General features: G+C 34.3%; 1 protein-coding gene and 1 non-coding gene across 2 annotated transcripts in view; one reads left to right on the top strand and one right to left on the bottom strand.

Moving 5' to 3' along the window:
- The window catches only part of Phlpp (PH domain leucine-rich repeat protein phosphatase), a 380,272-nt gene that overhangs the window by 298,137 nt on the left and 63,633 nt on the right, over positions 1-18,502 (bottom strand). The window lies entirely within an intron of this gene.
- Positions 8,421-8,492, top strand: TRNAE-CUC (transfer RNA glutamic acid (anticodon CUC)). The gene has a single exon. It is a non-coding gene; the product is annotated as a tRNA-Glu (tRNA).

Below are 18,502 nucleotides of genomic sequence, written 5' to 3' on the forward strand. Positions count from 1 at the left end.
TATTGCTTTGGAATCCTCTGAACTACTTTTTAAATAATAGTTGTATTCAATTTATAATAAACACAATAGTTTTAACATACAGTTATTAAAATTAAGTAATAATGTTATTTAAAAAGTAGTTCACAGGATACTGAAAGGGACACTAAATTCTCCTCAACCAATCAAATCATCAGCGAGGATATATGAAACACAGACTTTCAGTTGGAGCTGGAATCCGAACCACCGCAATGCGTTCAAATTTTAATATTTTTTTTCGCCGGGAATCAAACCCGGACTACTTGCAACAAGGACGCACGGGTTAGGCACTAGAACAGCAAGGAGGGCCCGAAGCTCACAAGGAAAACGCTCACCCCACGACACCGTGCCCTACCTGAAATTAACACTTATAATGCTTATTAGCAATATACTACAGTTGTGCCCATTGCATCAGATCCACTAAGCGAGATAATCCTCTCCAAAATTTATAGGAAACGCTAATTAGATTTTCTACAGAAACATTCTTCGAAACTGTGGTAGCTGTAGGATTAGTTAATACCTTCTTTCACTTTGAAATACAGTTACTAGATACACTCTTGCACATCCTGTTTAACATAAGAAAATGTTAACAAAAAATGAGAGCATATATGCAGTCAGTTAATTCCGGAACGCAAACCAGGAACTTCAACAATTCGACGTCAAAGACATTTTTTCTTTTGATAAAAAAGAAAAAAGTTTACTTTCAAACTGTTAACATTCCTGTTGTCTTGCTCCGGAATCTTTTCTTGGTTCCTTTCCAACTATTTCCATTTTTTCTCCTATCTTAAAAAAAAAAAAAAAATCCTGCCGTTAATATTCGTTTTTGCTACACGTGGGAAGAAGCTGAGGTTTCATGCTTGACATACAAAATATCTCTTGCAGCTTGGGATTTCCATTCTGCAATATTACATTTTAGCCCTGTTACCTGAGCTAATGGCTAAGATCGAATTGTATAATTATATTTTAATTTAAAACTGATTTATTTATTTGTACTGTGATATGTTAGAACCGCCACTAATGTGGAAGCATTTGCTAGTATTAAATAGGTACAAAATATACCCCTTTCCCAAACGTTGTTGATCCTCTTAGCTTCGTTCTAGAATTTTATATAGAGGCCCCCAAATGAAAAGTTTTTTTTCTTTTCTCTTTTAATCCTCCTTATAAGATCTAAAGTAGAAAAAGAGATTTGAAATACTATATTATATAACCTATCAAGTACATTTAGTCTTCACTCGAAAAATTGTATCAAACGAAGATTTGACACATAGATATCCGCCGATAATGCATCTTTTAGTTTTAACTCACATACCAGTAGGACATCTGATGTGGATTAAGCCTCTTCACATCGAGTATAAGAAGTACCGAAAGTAAATAGAACTTCTTACGAGGACACTTCCAATAATTATAAATGCTTCATGGAGTTTTAAAGTGAAATATGTCGAAAACTATTATTAATACAATATGTTTGTGCTAATGATGAAACGAAATAACACTCATTTGAAAGTTTAATTTCTTCTCATATTCGTAAACTCCGCTTGAGGCGACAGATGGCAACAAAAGTCTTATTCCCAAAATGGCGTCACTGCAGCAGAAAGCAATCTGTGTTTTGGAATATGAGAAGCTATTGCTGCTGTTTTTCCGCTGTTGTTACACAATGTGTATTCCAGGAATCGTTTGCAACTGCACCGCCGTGTCACCAAAGCATTTTGAGGTGGTATCGGCAACTTAAGTATACTGGCTTCCTGTGTAAAGGTAAAACTGAATGTGTATTTGTAGTGTCCAAATCAAAGGTGTACAGTCCGTTTTTCTTCGCGCAGAACGTCGTTCCTCGATATGCTACATTTGTAGTTGTTTCCACAAGTGAAACAGGATTCTAATAACTTCATATTCCAATTTAATGGGGCACCGTCTCGTTGGCACATTCAAGTTCGTCGCTACCTGAACGAAAAACTAACGCCGTGCCAAAGATGACTTTGCGCTTTTTCCATGGCCTATAGATTTCCCGATCTGACAGTTTGTGAGGTTTTCCTTTGGAGGGCTTGTGAAAGACACAGTGTGTGCACCTCCACTCCCAACAACTTTGGGTGAACTCTAGGACCACATTAGAGCTACATTTACGACCATTAGTAGGAATACTATGCTAGAGCATGTATGGGGGGCGAAATAGATTACCGCATAAATGTGTGCCGTGTGACGAAAGGAAGCCATATGGAACATTTGTAACAGTATGTCTGGAACTTGGACAGTTTCTATATATTATCATGCATCGTTCGTTATTACAGGCCTCTGTGTTATACATTTTAATACAGCTCTTTCAGACCCGATGAATTGTTTATAATCACTCATATATATCACCATGCTATATATACGTATATATATATAGACATTGCGCTAACGTTGACCCAAACATTTTCCAACAAATTCACCGCTCCCCAACACAGGGCCAACAATCGGTGCTTCTTGTGTATGTATAATCCTTTCGTTGTTTTCTTTTTCCGTAGATGATTATGCCATCTTATCGGTAATTAGATTTTTGATATTATGCATTTTTCTATACTTTGAAGGGGCTATGGTAATTTTTATATCAACTTTGCTGAGAAGAAATAATTCGTAAATGCGAATAATAATACTACTAATAATAGAGTGCTAATAAAATATATAAGCACAAAATTATATTTAAAAATATATAAATTATAAAATAAAATATGAGAAAATTGAATTAAAATTATATGCAAGGGATGCGCAAGAATTGGACATCTATCATCGATTTAACTTGAAACCTTAGGGTGAAATTCATAAATGATCAAAGGTGACTTTACTTGTAGTAGTACAAAAGTGAGTTTCCATTTTCTAATAAATTTTATTTTTAATTTATTAATAAGTTTGATTTACCAAAACTTCTTTACATATTTACCAAAATCCCAACAACCACTTCATGGGCGTCTCTGGCGGGGGGACGAGGGGGACGCGGCCCCCCAATATTTTGAAGTACAAAATATTCCATATTTTATTCTAATTTAATTTATTTACTAACGACCGTATTTGGAATATACTATTCGGGCTGTGAAACGATTATAACAGAGTTCAGAGTTCTCAGGGGGTCCGTGAAAGTAACAAATGGAATCGAAGATAATACATAGCTTGGGTTAGATAGTACCATTTAAATAGCTTTTTTTATGCCCCCCCCCCAAATTTACATGCCAGAGACGCCAGTGAACCACTTGATGGATCACCATAAATTTTGGCTAGAATATAAAGGGTCGAAAGTTGGAAATCCAACTCGTTAATTGAGATTATATTCAAACAGGAAGTCGTAAAAAAAAAATAAACTACTTCCGGTTTTAACGTTGATCGCCATGAAGTAAAAATGGAAATTGATAACGAAAAACGTTTTTTTTTTTTTTTTTTTGCAAACAATTAAAAGTTTCAAGATTATATTCCATCTCCACTCTAATCTTTCTACTAAAACCGGAAGTGGTAGAAGTTTACTACTACTTCCGGTTTCAATATTATTTGAGAAAATATCACGCCATACTGCTTCATATGGTATATACGTGGCACCGCTACTTGATTTTTAGTTAATGATTGAATGGTGATAGTATGACACTGTCACAGCATGGTGTTAGGAAGTCCATGAAAGAGTCGGCCATGAACACAATTTCGGAACAAATTTTGACTCGGCGCACGAATGTACCACACGTTGCTTTGGCGCCATGTTTTCGGATTCTCAGGATACAAACAAAAGAAATATCAGCAGGAGAGGAAACGCCTACATAATTTCCCCATGTAATTAGTCTATTAAATGGAATTTTTCTTCGAAGGAATAGTCTTCTTCTTCCTCCTCTACGCTCAACCTGTGCCACCAACAATCAACCACAAAAGTAGGCTACTAGGAATCTACGATATATTATATTTTCCCTTAGGGAAATTTCGTAGCTATGGGGGAGTTTTCGCCCCGGGTCACAACCTGAAATCATTGATAATGCCAAATTGTTGATTTGCCATCATACACTTGAAACCACTGTTGGGTAAAAGCCGGCAAATTGTTGGTTGGCCAACATAGACTTTAAAGTAAGCTGGCTCAACATACTTTTCAATTTTACTTTTGCAATTCCTAACTAAGCTACCATTAGCCTATCATTTCTGCTAGTGCAAAATATGACAATTACAGAGGTATCTCGGATTACGAACTTAATTCCTCCTTTGACTCCGTACGCATGTTGGCAAACCGAAACAATTTTTACCGTTGAAATTAATGTACACTCATATCCAAAATTATTGTCGCATATCTAAACTGTCTTCTTGTAAGAATATACTTTGATAATGATTTTGCAGGGAACTTTTAATACTGATACTGTGTATAATCGGGAAGTGTAAAGTTATTGTGGTTATATTTTATATTATTGTATATGTATACTTTTGACAGAAGTAACCCAGAACAAGTAAAACAATGATGTTTCTAGGGCGGGCGAACGGGTTAATTGCATTTAATGTACACTCATGTCCAAAATTATTGTCGCATGTCCATAAATATGTTGTTCTAGGAATATAATTTGATAACGAATTCGCCCGGTATTTCTTATAATGTTAGTATGTATATAATCGCCAAAGACATGTATTGGCAAATTGCATGTCAAAAAAGCAGTAAATACAAACAATAAAACGAAAATAAAATTTTCTTGTCTATTTAACAATATTTTATTTTACTCATTATAATTTTCGTATTTATAATTCTTTTCCTATGAAATTTACCACAAATATACACTTCCCGATTCTTACAAGAAGACAGTTATAGATATGCGACAATAATTTTGGACATGAGTGTACAATAATTTCAATGGTAAAAATTGTTTCGGTTTGCCAACATGCGAACGGAATCAAAGGACGAATTAAGTTCGTAATTCGAAATACCTCTGTAATTGTCATCTTTTGCCCTAGCAGAACTGATAGGCTAATGGTAGCTTACTTGGGAATTGTAAAAGTAAAATTGAAAAGTATGTTGAACCAGCTTACTTTAAAGTCTATGTTGGCCAAACAATTTGCCGGCTTTTACCCAACAGCGGTTTAAAGTGTATGATGGCAAATTAACAATTTGCCATCATCAATGATTTCAGGTTGTGGCCCGGGGCGAAATCTCCCCCATAGCTACGAAATTTCCTTCAGGGAAAATATCATCTATCGTAGATTCCTAGTAGCCTACTTTTCCCCTCAGTGTATTGCAATCCTCCTCTGCTGAAATCCTAAATCATTACAGGCCATCATTTATCCAATAGTTTCGACCTCGCATTCTCCTAACAGCAGTTTTACTTTTCTCTTAGAAGTTACGGTACAATTGGAAATTAGCAAATCCTCAACAATGTGGCCAATTACAAAGTGAGCCACGGTGGCTCAGTGGTAGGATCCCTGGTTCGATCCCAACTCTCGTCAAGCGAAATTTGTTGTTCTTTTCTCTAGTTACTTCGTTTCCTCCCACTTCCCTCATTCTACCATCATCACCGCCTCTCTTAGTCTCAGTGCATAACGTGGGATTCTAAACTTTAACGAAAGCAAGAGAGGGAGGAGAGAGAGAGAGAGAAAGAGGAAAACGTGGTGCCATGTTAGTAGTTTGTTAGCCTACAGCAGCGTTTCCCAACCTTTTTCAACTTGCGGCACACTTCAGGGTAACTTGAATTCTCGCGGCACACATATTATTATTATTATTATTACTATTATTATTATTATTATTATTATTATTATTATTATTATTATTATTATTATTATTATTATTATTATTATTATTATTATTATTTGAAAATATAAAATACTGTAGTATTTTTTTCTGATTACTGACATCCTTCTCACAGAGAAGAAAGCTAGACCACTGTTTTTTCCCCGTGGTAAATCATTATGCTTATTTTTCATTTTAATTTAAAAATAGAAAACAATTACAATCAGATATAGGGCTCAAGTTGTTAAAAATACACTTTTTTTTTTTCGAAAACTGTATCCAACCTTTCATTAAGAAGGAGGATCACTAAATAACGAACGAACAAACGAATCTCTTTTACTTTTAAAACACAAATATAGGTAATTCGTATGCATGTTTACTTTGCCGGAAGGATTGAATAATATTTTAAAATTTCAAGTTACGAAATAGTCTGCAACAATAAAGAAGCAATAATGGTCATAACTAGGCTTCGGATTTTTAGGTCCCAAAAAATTCAAATTAGGATTTAAAAAAATGCATTTTAGGATTTTATAGGTTTTTAAAAACACGGTTTAGGATTTTTTAGCGTTATATTACTGAAAACGGAATATTACTACACTTTAAACACTTTGTTAGCTATTTCATACTTAAATGGTAACCTTAATTTAGTAAGCTTTATGCTAACCAGTCTTCTGCGTAATAAAAATAATAAAACTCTTCTTACCTTGGAATTTTTTTGATAGCTGAAATATAGTTTAACATATGTATGGCCTGTCGTACTATAGTAGTAGTAGTAGTAGTTTTTGTCAGTTTTCTTATATTTGAAATTTTATACACCACAAATATCACTTCACTTTTCTAACGGTACACTGAGGAAATACAAATGTTCAAATATTGTTTTACCGGCACTTTTCATGTTTTTTATAGCTCAAAAAGTGGTCACTTCACTCTCTGTAACGGCACTGAACAACAAAATATTTAGCAAGATTTTCTGTTGTGAACTTTTTCCTGTCGTCTGACAAAATTCTCTTGAATTCAGAAAAACTACGTTCCACATCACACGATGTAAAAGGCTCATATTTCATACTGGCTAATTCCTCGGGATTCTATAGCAAATTTTCTTGGACATTGTCTCCACGAAGAATTTGGCTCACTAGTTGTATCTGTGTGAAATCAGGACTGCGTTTCAAAACCGCCTCCAACTTGTCCGCAATTTTTGTTCCAACTTCTTTAGGTACTTTTTTTTTTTCTCTTTCACTTCTTGAAGAATTTGAAGAGCTTCTGTTAGTGGAAGACACTTCTTCTCCAATTCAGTGATGGCTTGAGGCAGATGAGAAAAGTTGGCTTTAATGTAACTTAGTTGTTGTACAGCAAACTGTGACTTCAGTGCTTTTTTTGCAGACGTGATTGAAGTGGCTTCAATCTCGTCGAGCGAATCGATGACCTGAACAATGCTTTCAAAATTATCTGCATAGTACAGTGCTGCTGAGAGCCACGTTCCCCAACGGGACACAACGGGCTGTGGTGGCAGTGGTGTGTTTGGAAGCATATCCTTGAAGGTAGCTACTCTGTTAGGAGCTTTCAAGAAAACCTTCTTTACAGATGAAATTATGTCGTTGACGATTGAGTACGTGTTTGAAAGTATTTTTCAAGTTAAAAATAACTATAAAGAATCATTTAGGACGTTATAGGTTCTAAAAGCTAATTTAGGATTTTTTAGGTCCTAACCCCCCAATTAGGACATTTTAGGTCCTATAAAACTAATATAGTTCTACTTACAGCAACTTGAAATGTAAAGAAAACACGAATTTTTTGCATTCACTGTACAGGAATAAAATAGGTTCGAACCTAAGAATCCGGAGCCTAGTCATAACAATGATAACAAATACTTTTTTTTTTTTTCAAAATTAGAAATGTACAGAAAAATGTTCTACAGAAAAGTAACACAGTATGAAACTTTAAATTTTAGATTCATAGTAGTAATTTGAAATACAAATATACCTTTTTCTGTATGTCTTGCAATTTGATTGCTATAGAATTAATAATTTTGTTCCGATTTCCTCGCGGCACACCAGCGACCCATTCGCGGCACACCACTGTGCCGCGGCACACCGGTTGGGAAACGCTGGCCTACAGTATCAAACTGTTGACTCTTCTGTCAATGTCGCTAGGAAGGGATTATGGAAATTGATATACAGCAGAAACTATTAAGGAATGGGGAACATAGGAAAAGTTCATTTTTACTGTATTTTATTTTAATTTAATTTAAATTTTCAGTACATTGCAATGCATTGGTTGCTCTTTCATCAACTTGTTGCAAGCATACACAAAACATACCCGTTATACTACATTAAAAGTAGTTTATGAGAAGATGCTTTTTCCAGCTTTTTTTTTTTTTTCGTGTATAATGCAGTATTTGAACATCGAAAACAGCAAGTACCATCTAGCGACAAAATCTGAAAACAGCTGCTTCCATGAGTTCTATATTTCAACACAAGAGGGCTGCAGCGTATCAGTTGTGATTCCACAATTAAGTTTCTCTTCCTCTTTGCCGTGTTTAGTTTGGAGAGAAATATGTCGTTTGGGGAATTTCTGATTAGTATTGAAAACATATTAAAACCGATTACTATTGTTTTAGCGTTCGTACTTAAATTAGGGAATATGAAATTCAAGAGATTTTGACAATAAGAACTGTAGTTTTCAAAAACACAGCATGTAATCCGGCATGGTCTAGTGGCTAGGATACCTGGCTCTCACCCAGGAGGCCCGGGTTCGATTCCCGGTGCCGGAAAGCCTTTTTTTTTTAATTCTCTATTTCAATATCCTGAACAATGTACTTTCTGTTTACACCTGAGGTTTTCTTCAAGAGTGTCATTTGCAAGTGCGGATGAGAATATAATTAAAAACTAACCAACTATTTCTCTATTTAAAAGAAAATTAAAACATTTTCTTGAGGCAGAATACCAGTAATCACTGTCACCTCAGTTACTAACCAGTATCTATTTTAATTAATTTCATTTAGTTGTAATGTAATGTTCTTTCTATATATTTTGTATATCTTAATTTCGATTTGCAATTCTTTGATGAATACACTAAATGGTTAAGTGCAAGACGAGGCAAAATGCCTTAAAAGAAAAGCGCCATTTAAATTAAGAGTTAATAAATAAAATAATGGCTTAAGTTTAGAGGTGCTTCTCGTTTCAAACCTACAAAAAAGCAGTTCAAACACTAAAAATTGTTAGGTTAGGTTAGGTTTAGTTAGTTTAGGCTAGGTTAGGTTACCCGATAAGACTTTAGTTAGACTAGAACAGTGACTGGAACATGTTCTCATAGAATATTAATTTATCACTTAAATTCAGTAATCCGTCGTTCTCATAAACCTTTAATAGATTCTCTACATTATTCTTATATAATTCTCTAAAACTCAATGCGGCAATACCACATTCAACGCATCGATTCGCCATCCTATATGACTACCATGCTGCTAAATCATCGAAACCTTCCGCGTCTTGCAAATAGTATCCACTTCTACATATCTTTTCTCGTATTAAACATAACTTTACTGCCAAACTTACACACCTAAACATCACATAAGAATCAATTCTTACCTCATTTCTTCTGTAAATTTTCCTAATTTTTATAAAAAAAACGAAGGGGCATCTCTAAAATTAACCCAAAATGAACATGGAAATTTTACAGGTAAGATTTATTGTTTTTAGAAGAAACTGTATGGAAAGCACGTAACTATAGCAGTAAGGAAGAAATAGGAAAATGATTACGATATAACAGAAGTACTACATACAGTATATACGTAATAACGTACACTCCAACAAATTACTTCAAATAGTTTACGTCCTTGTACCTTCAGCGCCCTAGCCCTCCTATAGACCCTACTACACATCTATTTTCCTTTATTAGGGTCTTAAGCTCCCTAGTGAATTACGAAAAAAAATCTGCTTGTGCAAGTTCACCTACACAAAGTAGAAATCATAGCATAAAGTAAATATTTTCGAGATATTAAAAGATGAATTTAAAACCAAACAGGAAGAAAGTTTGAGTGTTTGTATTTTACGCCCTTATGCAACACTGAGGTTTTAAAGGACATAACTTATTAAATGTGATCTCCGAACGACAGCCGAGGTTGAATCCGGTGCATTTCGTTGGTGCTCGGACCATTATGCAAGATAGGGCTCTTAGATTTTCAGAGTAAACCGGGATATATATTGTGAACATTTATACTAAAAATCGAGATACTATGAAAATTTACATCAAAAAGCCGAGACACTAAGATACTTTACACTAAAACCCGGGACATTCTGTGATAATTCACACTAAAAACCGAGACATTATATGAAAATTTACACTAAAAACCGGGACACTATAAAAATTTACACTAAAAACCGGGGCACTATGAAAATTTACACTAAAAACCGGGATACTATGAAAATTTACACTAAAAACCGGGGCACTATGAAAATTTACACTAAAAACCGAAACACTATGAAAATTTACACTAAAATCCGGGACACACTATGAAAATTTACATCAAAACCGGTACACTATGGAAATTTACACTCAAAACCAGTACACTATAAAAATTTACACTAAAACCCGTGACAATATGAAAATTTACACTAAGAACCGTGACACTGAAAATTCACACTAAAAACTGGAACATTATGAAAATTTGCACTAAAAACCGGGACACTGAAAATTTACAGTATAGTTATAAATATGCACTTTGTTTCCTCCCTGAAATATCAGAATTATTAAGATAATAGGTCAGCACTCAACGAAACAGAGTGAAATTTTTCGTATTTGTTGAATATCATTTACTAATAAAAACAGACTCTTAAAAAAATATCGCACGAGTAATGTATAAAAAACTGGGACACTGCAGTTTTGAATATTTTCTGGAAAGATAGTTGAAGTTAATCTGCGACGTCTGGGAGCCTTATGTAAGATCAATCCTTACAGTATAAACCATTCCCCACCACATTCTATCGCATCCAAAAACAAAAGAAACAAACAAAAAATTAAAAAAAAAAGGTTCATAACCGTAAAATTATGCTGTGTATTCTCAATCTGTACGTCATGGTGATTCAAAAACAGATAAGTATCCGTAAATAGAATATTTCGTAAATAATAAAATTATTTGACACGAAGCTCTAAATTAAATCATATTGCTAAATTAATGCATTAATTAATTCTAACCGGATACCCTTTGCGTTTTCTAGATTGTTTTTTTCAAGAATAATTACAAACTAAACTTAAACTGAAAGAAACGACATAGTAGATTGTTTTACACAAATAAAATATATTTTATGCACATCGCTATTTCAAATATGCATTTGATGTATTTTCTATTCCTTTATGTCATAACTAGATATGCAAAATTGACAGCTTTTTGGGTAAAATAACGGAAATTTTCGCTTTGTTCTTTTTTATGTTTTTTCTTATTCAAATGCCTTTTTTCCTATAATAGATTCTACAATTAATGAAGTATTTTTATAACATTCAGTACTTCTGAATCCAGTGTTCAGTGCGGAGCTGCCTATCTTGATTGATTTATCAATTGGCTTTGCAGTGATGGCCAGCAACTTAAGTTATGGATTCCAATGTTGGTAGCTGAGGCCCCAATTAGCCTAGACATAAGAAACGGGATACACAAACTAGAGATAAGCTTCTGCACATATACGATTTATGCGCATTCAGTAAATCGTCGCCTTCATGTTTTTATAAAAGTATAAATAAATATCCGTCACGTATGAGGCATAATGCTCTCGGCGAGCATACTATCCAGGGAAGGAGGAAAAAGACAGGAATGGGGTGGAAAAAAGGAATCAGCCTTGGACTTGTATGTTGGGTACCATCCCGGGAATGAAGAAAACACAAGAAGAAAACTCACTTAGGATGGCTGGCCAGAGAAAAAGCTGTTACACCTTTTCGACCGAATGCCCCCCCGGAAATCGAACCAGGAACCACTCGTACCACAATCGTCACTTGTGGTAGGCAAAGAGAATAATAAAGTAGCTTCCATGGTTGTTACCTTTTTGTGGCGCATAGTGTATCATAAATTGACCATTACTGCCTAACTTGATTGCCCAACAAACAGCGTCTTCTTAAAAATAAATTTCCCCTTCGATTTTTTTCTGGGTACGGTCTTCTTCCATATAGTTAATAAATTGCCAAACACTCGTGAATAATGAAAATGATAATTATAAAAAAAAATGTACACAATTATATTTTTTAAGTCTTAACAAGTATCTTTGTGCAAAATAAAAAGACTAAAAACATCGGCTGATTATAATGGATTGTAGCAAGATATTCTCCGTGATATTCTGAAAAAAAAATCTTCAGCTCTCAATGTTAAGATAAGTACCTAATAGGTCTACTTTTAGTCGTAGTTAATTTTCTTCATTTTAACAACCAAAGAAACATACTTAGTAGTGCATTTTATAACATATTTTTCAAAAGTTTTATTCAGTTATTATTGTTTCCATATTAATGTTCTTAGTGCCTGTTCATATACAACCAGACAAACATCTATGACGATTGGGTTGTATAAGCAACAGGCGCTAGACAATTATTTCCAAATACCGTATTTAGTCTAATATGCAAGCGCCTAAATATTTGAACCGACTTTAAAAATCCGTTTATTATGCGGATACAGACACTCCTATACACACAAGTATCAAACTAACCGCTCATTCATTGGCTGTCACTTGTTACTATGCTTGAATTTACTATGCAGTGTTTTAAAGCGAAATACTAAACAACCGACAAAATTTATAACACTATACATTGTCAAATTGTAAAAACATTCAAATCAAAGAAATCCAACAATGACAATACTTTACGATTAAACAATGACGTTATGCCTCACCACTCATTTCCTCTTCCTCCTCTCTTTCGTCGCTTCTGTTGTTTGATGTATATTTTGTTTATAAACGTATTATGTGATTGTAAAAGTCCCTCAGGAATTTTAACCTTACATTTTGAAGAAAAGGCAGCGTTTATATTGGAGTAAATAGGTCATTAATTTCATTAATTTTGCACTAAAAACAGAGCGATTTCTTCAAACCGCTCTGCTAAAACTATAAGCTAGAGCAAAAATTGAGAACATATTGTATTGTTACTACTACGATTAGGATTTTCTTATACTATAAATTTGCAGAAAATGCAGAATAGAAAATGCATTTGTGCACTTAAAAAAATATATGAAAGATATCTTAAAATGTGTTTTAAAATGCTCTAAAAAGTGTAATTGTAAATATAAAGTAAACAACAACAACATATATAAATTCTTTATATTATTATGATTTTACTTTTGCGCATACACACACACACAATTGATTGTACGAACACGGAGAAGAGCATTTACCAACATCTAAAGATACACAAGTCATTTCAAAATATATACTCCAATAATAAAAATGGTTTAAATATTGTTATATGTTACCCTTCGTAGATTTCTCGTGAAACGGAAGGATTCTAATTAGTTCTAGATGAAATTACGAAGAGAAAAAACAGTGAATAAATTTTATACATAATTTTACAAAATGAGACAGCTTTTCGAGAATCAAGACGAAAGAACACTTCAACAAAATTTACGAGAAGAGACGAGAATTTACGAGAGATAGGTAACACTGGTGATGCGTAAAATTTAAGTTGTAAGATTTGACTCGAACAAACAAATAGAAAACAAACCCAATGTAACTATTATAATAAAGGAAATCAAATTGTTCTACAAAGTGCAACAACAGGAACAATCACAAGCATATAAATATCTAAAAGCTAAGAAATCAAGAACGTTCAAAATTTTGCCCTGTAAACTTGTAGTAACTATCTACCGTTGTAGTTCCTAGTAGATACTCGCCAGAATCAGACATTCCTTCTCTCTCTTTGTGTATTTCCCTTACGCACACATACACACATGAGAATAAGTTTCAAACCTTTTCTAGTCTTCCTATTCGCATGTCTTATTCCCTCTCCACCAAACACCTGTGTCATTGTATTTTTATATTCTGACATGCACTTCTGGTGGCATTTATTGAAAGCAATATATATATTGAGAATATTTCCCAGGTTTGGCACCATCATGTTCACAGCTTTCAACAGAAAAAAACCCAAGCAGCATTTCATCATGTCACTTAGGCTTTCTATCACACAGTCTGCATAGTAAACAACTGGTAAACACCTTTGAATCTTAATTTAGTTTAGGCTTCTTTTATTCTTTCGTTTTCTGTCTCTGAAAGTACATATTTGATTTCTTTCAGCGGAACAACATAAACAAAGTGGTGGTTTATCATATTGGTAGTGAGAACTCAATACATATGTAAACAATACAATACATCAGTACATCAGTACTGTTTATCCATTTCATGTCCTGCACTTTTTTTTTAATGACGTGCACTATACACATTTATATCTTGCTTATACTTCATTCACAACAAATAAATACATAAGCAACATAGTGCAGTTGGTTTATTTTAGAACTTTATAGGATGTTTACTGAATACTCTGTGCACTTTATGATTATCCGTCGATATACGATGTAATATACATAAAATGTTTGCATTTCATGATCTGGACGTATCCTACAAGAGACATCTACTGGTCAGTAGGGTGATTCAAGAGTTTATTTTTAGTCACAAACATAGTCACTTTCATTTTTATTTATATAGAAGATAATAATAATAATAATAATAATAATAATAATAATAATAATAATAATAATAATAATAATAATAATAATAATAATAATAATAATAATAATAATAATTTAGGCAATTCAATACTGGATCTGGAATCGCACAATAGCCCAGACAAAAAGCACATATGATCAACGAGCTGGAAGGCGGCTTTACGAAGGGGGCGTAGCAGGTACACAAGGTTGGAAACAACTGTTTCAGACCACAGCAAGTTAAATGCAAGTGGATAACAACAGAATGATTTAAGAGATAAGATGGAAGGAAATTAGAGATATCCGAGAAACCTCATGACTCTCATGTTGCCTACTTACAAACTCATGAATATTTAATTGCGTTGTGTTTGTACCATTAATTTTATTAATTAAAGTTGATTATATAGTTACAAACAAATGCATATTGAAGTGAATTTGAACAAAAGCCTTTGAGTCCGCATCCCGAGATCCAAATATTACACATAAGAATTATCTATATTGAATATTAATAACAGGATCTGTGAGCAAAATTAATAACGATAATTATTTAATCTCCTCTGTAATAAAAGCGTAAATACGATATTCTTCACTCTACACAGATGACCTGCCCCAAGCTGATAGTTCGAGAAAAGACAGTCTCAAATAAACTAAATACTTCTTCAACGATTTGCTTTATTAGATAATCTCCATATTCTGTTGAAATGCAAATAAAACCTCAATCTTTATTTTTACTTGGATTTGCTTTTCTTTTACCAAACCTTGGTGTTCTACCCACCATTTTAGAGCTTTCTTGCGAGAAAATGGCTATCCCTTCTGTGCAAGAGAACAGTTTTTGATTCTCATTGAGAGTGACGTCATGTACAGTACCGCGCCGCGGAAAATCAGCGCCCGGGGCAAGAGTATATGATGGCACCCCCATACATATGAATGAGATCGACAGCCCAGCTGCGAAGCGCCACCATGGTTGGTGCTAAGCATAATAAAATTTTCAAAAATAAACCCTGCTTTTCCTTGATTTTGAGCACTTTTTATTAATTTTTCCTTCCATTTTATATATGTCCACAATCATTTTCCTAACATGAGTAACGTTTTTCCCTCTCTATTTTTCTTTTTCCTCCCGAACGTTGCGCCCCCTTAATTCGGCGCCCAGGGCCGGCGCCCCGCTCGCACTCCCCCCCTCCCAAACGGCACGGTACTTGTCGTGCGGTTTTCAGATTAAAATCTGTCCCTCATTTGTATATCTTCGATTCTGAAAAGGGGTGTTACATTCAGAACAAAATTAACCATCACCTCCTGATTTTCATGTCACCCCTAAACATGACATGCTAAAACCATTACAATATTTTATAACATAAAGTTACTTTTTACATCCATAAGTGCACTTCGTCGCCAAATGACTATCACACAGCCTTCTGTGCGTGTAATCACGGATTCGGTTAGTCTCTAAATCTTCACAAGTTTCGACCCTAATCAGTAAGATTACTAGTAACTACACGTCAAACAAATCATACACCAAGTTTTATTAAAGTCGGATAAAGTTTACACGAGTCATCATTGCATAGACAGATGCACAAATGCGAATGCATTGTGTAAAATGGTAGAAGCTGGCACATTAAATACAAATAATTCTTCATGCTAACACTGTCAGCTAGCTAGCTGATCGATTTCTGAATTTCCATCTGATATAAGCTTACTGTTGTTGTTTTGAAAGCTAACGGGGTGAAAATTACCATAATAAAGAGTAATTACCACCCTCCAGGAAATGGAAAACAAATCTGCCACGCCCTGATCACTCCACCTACAGACCTCAATTCATCATTATTTCTTTTCCACTTGTTTTCGTGGGATGCTTATTAAAACCTCGTTTCATTTTATTTCCTTTATACAAACGTTCCCATATTCAGGAACTTCTGTATTACGTTCAGTATTACTGATAAAAGACTGAATTTTAAGGCGAAAATAATTTGCTTTCAGAATTAGTCACGTGAAATAAATAAATAATCCGTTTGGAGCAGATGCAGCGGATGTCGCTTGTTGTTGTCGTAGTAATATGTTTAGTTTTTATTCCAGGGTTATTATGAACGACAGGATGATAAATATTGAAACCTCAACGGGAATCAAGTCAAATGCGGGTGAAGTCCAGCGAACTCATGCACACTTGAGAGCTGCTGGGAAACCAAGCGTACAGTGGCGACCCTAACTATTTAATTTCGGGTGTCATAGACAAAATTGCATAATAAACTACAACTAATAACCTGGAGGTTATAGAACCTGGACGTTTAATGCTGCATTCACAAAAGCTTTCCACTGACTTCTGTCCTTAGACAACTGGATCCAGTTTTTACTTTGTATTCGTATTTCTACGAGATTTATCTTAATATTGTCCTCCCATCTGCACCTAGGTCTTCCTAATGGTGGTATTCTGATTGGATTTCCAGTTAAAACTTTGAAAACGTTCCATAGTCCATTTTGAATACAAGACCTGACCACCTGAGCTCCATAACTTAATGGCCATAACAACCCTTAATAAACGGTTTAAATGATGCAGTTCCTGGTTATGAAGTTATGAATAACATGGGGAATTTCTTCACCCCATTTAGATTCCATAAATTTTTTTTAAAAAAATATTCACTTTTGGTAATTTTTCTGTGGATTAGTCCCGGAAAGCTACAATCATGCCAAGTTTCAACTTTTCACGTCAACTGGAAGTGCCCGTTATTTTATGTCAATTCATGTAGTTTGATATATAGTTAGGACATTGTAAGATGAAACATGTCCAAAATGATCAAATGTGTACTTGATTTCCTTGTGCACTGAACGTCTAGATTATGTCTTTATCGTATCGCACAGTCGTTCCTTACTATGAGATTACTGTGAAGTTCTAATTACTACAACATTCTTTTCTCGTAACTTTAAGAATGTTAGAAAACTGACCCAAAAAAATCCACACAGGACTTCTTTCGGCTTCAGGAAAGAAGTAACAAATAAATTTGACGTAAGATTACAAGGAAATATTGGCAGACGCCTATCGTTCCACAATAGATAAATTACAATGATGCGTATCATGAGAAATGAGGTTGGTATTGCATACATATATAGTAGGTAAAAATGAAGGTAAACCGTATATCGAATGATACCAACAGTTTATTTTTATCTTGATATCCTGACGGAAGGTGCACCATCGACAGCTGTTTTTCGGTGTTGGTATGCCAAGTGAAAACATATTAAGTTGCATGGAGTGTCAAGAAAATTCACTTCCCTTTTGCATTGCTCTACTCAGACAGTCAGCTGGTAAGGTGTTGTTGCTTGGTAGCAGATGCTCCAAAATGAACTTCTCCGGAAATTAGCTGCAGTGTAACATGTGAGAGAAGCGAATAATTTGATGTTAACACTATTAAAAAAAAAAAAAAAAAAAACTTATAGTAAAAGTTATGAACAGCACTGTTCCCTTTCTTTTAATGTGTAACTAACTTCGTCTACCAACAGTATATTTACCCTCGTATGTCAATCCCAAGAACTGCTTGATTGATTGTTTGTTTTAAGATTTAGTTGGGACATAAAGGAAAACTTGTTGATGAATCAGCAGCAATTTTGCTCAAGGTGTAGAGGATCGAAACTTAGCAATCACGTTCTTAGATGAGCGTGATCTATTCAGTTGATCCCAAGATATAGATAACAAAAAATCGATTCCACATGTGTTCCTGAAGGAGTAATTATAGGTATCATCTTTGCTTGATAGTCAATCCGAAGTGCTCCTTAGATTAACGGATTAGTATAATACTCAAGATGCAAAGATACTAATCTGTCCGTAGAATACGACGCTAAAATGAAACTAAATTACCCTTGCTCGATAGACTACCCGCAGTGTTGTTTAAATTAGCGGGTTAGTATAATGCTCAGGGTGCAAACTGTAAAATTCTACGTAGAATATAACACTAAAACGAAACACTTTCTACTTAATAAATCTGAAGATTTAAATATTTTCTATTTGCAACTATTCATTCATCTTCAATTATTCTTAATTTAACTTGTATACTTATGTTTAGTGACGAAACGTTTTCGTTAATGCGATATGTGCGAACGTTAAAAAAAAATGTTCATATGTTTCAGAAAAC

The sequence above is a fragment of the Thermobia domestica genome, chromosome 2 (assembly GCF_964235325.1).
Source record: "Thermobia domestica chromosome 2, izTheDome1.hap1.1, whole genome shotgun sequence".
Lineage (NCBI taxonomy): Eukaryota > Metazoa > Arthropoda > Insecta > Zygentoma > Lepismatidae > Thermobia > Thermobia domestica.